This window comes from Clupea harengus, unplaced genomic scaffold (assembly GCF_900700415.2).
Source record: "Clupea harengus unplaced genomic scaffold, Ch_v2.0.2, whole genome shotgun sequence".
In the NCBI taxonomy this organism is placed as follows: Eukaryota; Metazoa; Chordata; class Actinopteri; order Clupeiformes; family Clupeidae; genus Clupea; species Clupea harengus.
The window spans coordinates 1-2,500 of record NW_024880866.1 but is presented as its reverse complement, the minus strand read 5'-3'; the positions used below and the strand labels follow the sequence as shown (position 1 = coordinate 2,500).

Sequence of the window (2,500 nt, the reverse complement as noted above, 5' to 3'; positions counted from 1 at the left end):
AGGGACCTTTAGATCTTCAGTCTAACGCTCTCCCAACTGAGCTATTTCGGCGACCGTAATCAGCCTTTGGTCTAGAGAGTCGAGCTCGAAAAAGCCACCCCCCTGGCTCTTCGTCAGATACTTGGATGACCTTCCGGTTGCAAACACAGCCTCGTTAGCGCAGTAGGTAGCGCGTCAGTCTCATAATCTGAAGGTCGTGAGTTCGATCCTCACACGGGGCAAAGTGCCTTTAGAGCAACCGGTATGCAACAGACGTCCTTCACAGATTCCTGCAGTCGCCGGGGGGAACTCTTCACCAGTTCTTTTTCAAAAGAAGGGGGAGCTGGCACCACTGGTAAGGACACACCTGTCAAGAGTGGTATTTGAAACCTGGATGTGACTCAGGAAAGAGGATCTCCCTGAGAAAGCCTGCAGTCACGTGCCACTCTCCAGATGCAATAGTCTACGTAGTCGGCAGGATTCGAACCTGCGCGGGGAGACCCCAATGGATTTCTAGTCCATCGCCTTAACCACTCGGCCAAGAACGGGGGAAAAGGGACTGCTAGAGGGGGGGAAGAAAAGGGAAAAAAGGGGGAAAGGGGGAAAGGGGGAAAAGAGAGAAGGAAAGGAGGAAAAAAATGCAAATCCACTTACTACAACTTACAATGAAACAATTTTGAAATAAATACTGATTCGACCAACAAGTCACACACTCTTGCCAGGACTTGCACCTGGAATCTTCCACCCAACGGATGGATGGATGTGTTACTATTACACCACAAGAGTTGTGTTTTTTTTTTTTTAAATGAGAACACAAACACACAAAATATAAAACACAATGTAGCTATACACAAAAGTCACACACAATATAAAACACAGTGTATCTATATACAAAAGGCACACAAAATATAAAACACAGTGTATCTATATACAAAAGTCACACACAATATAAAACACAGTGTATCTATATACAAAAGTCACACACAATATAAAACACAGTGTATCTATATACAAAAGTCACACACAATATAAAACACAGTGTATCTATATACAAAAGTCACACACAATATAAAACACAGTGTATCTATATACAAAAGGCACACAAAATATAAAACACAATGTAGCTATATACAAAAGGCACACAAAATATAAAACACAGTGTATCTATATACAAAGGAACACAAAATAGAGAAACTATAGTATACACATATTGCTATATACAAAAAGAAAACAACATAGAATACAATAATTCTAACTTTATACAGTATGTACAGTACTGCTTTACAGGGTGCTCTTCCACTCTGCAACGGTCTGCCCAGATGATGGACAGTACCATTTTCCCCATACCTGGGTATGGCCAGTGTCTTTAGTTTTGGACTGAGCACAAATCTTGCACTCATAGTGGTACTTTTCCTTTGTGTGTCGCTTCTTTAGGGGCTCTCCTCTTTCCACCCGCTCCTGATCCTCAAGAGCTGCCCTTCGCCGTCTCCACTCGCGGTGCCGATTTTGAGGAGCTTGTGCTGGTGCTGGTGCTGGTGGCGGCTGGTATGGGGACCAGTCCTGAGAAGGAGGCGCTGGTGTTGGAGCTGGTGGTGGCTGATAAGTGGACCAGCCCTGAAAGTGAGGTGCTGGTGTTGGAACTGGTGGTGGCTGATAGAGTTGCTACCTACTGTGCTCTCTAGCCCCGGAACGCTGCTTATCTGCTTTTGTACTTAAGTATCCCAGTGACTGCGCTCACTACTACTAACCTTCACATTACATCGAGTTTGGGAATTCTCTCCCCCCCTATTCTCTGTCACTCTTGGCTAACTGTCCTTAGTTGGCTCCCACGGCCATGGCTTTTTGTTCTACCTCTGACTGCTGCCTGGAATGTAACATGTTTAGCGACTCCCCAACACCCTTCAATGGGCACAAAACTTGCAATAAGTGTAGGCTACTGGCAAGCCTGGAAGCGAGGATATCCGTAATTGAGTTGCGTCTCCTCAGCTTAGACCATATTACCTCGTTAGCCCAAACTAGCGAAACCCAGCATGCAGATGAAACTAAATTAACTACATTAACCAACGCCACTCCGCCTTCTAGCACACCGATGATAACACCACAGCTTAAATCCCAAGACAAATGGGTAACTGTAAAGCGAGGAAGTAGTAGAAAAAATAAATCAATGTCCGTATCACACTCACATCCCATCTCAACTTCAAACCGTTTCTCCCCAATTAATATCACCGATGCCGATGATAAAGTTCTCGTAATTGGTGATTCCACCCTAAGACATATTAAACTCGCAACCCCGTCACAAACAGTGAGCTGTATATCCGGAGCTAGAGCAAATGACATCGAATCCCACTTAAAACTAATCGCTAAACGGAGATTCTCTAAAATTATTATTCACACAGGCGTAAATTATGTCTACAGACAGCGTATGTTGTACCGTGAAGGAGTGTGACAGATCCCGGGTACAGCACACGGCGCGTTTTGCGACTGTCACCAGCCAACTAAATACTAAATACAATTCCCATAC

General features: G+C 44.4%; 3 non-coding genes across 3 annotated transcripts in view; 1 reads left to right on the top strand and 2 right to left on the bottom strand.

Annotated features, from left to right (window-relative positions):
- trnaf-gaa overlaps window positions 1-51 on the bottom strand; it is a 73-nt gene extending 22 nt beyond the window's left edge. The window contains exon 1 of the tRNA in view: window positions 1-51. This exon is cut by the window's left edge and continues 22 nt beyond it. This is a non-coding gene — a tRNA (tRNA-Phe).
- Window positions 52-148: 97 nt separating this feature from the next.
- trnam-cau lies at window positions 149-221 on the top strand. Its single transcript has one exon. It is a non-coding gene; the product is annotated as a tRNA-Met (tRNA).
- Window positions 222-445: 224 nt separating this feature from the next.
- trnas-aga lies at window positions 446-525 on the bottom strand. Its single transcript has one exon. It is a non-coding gene; the product is annotated as a tRNA-Ser (tRNA).
- Window positions 526-2,500: the final 1,975 nt, after the last annotated feature.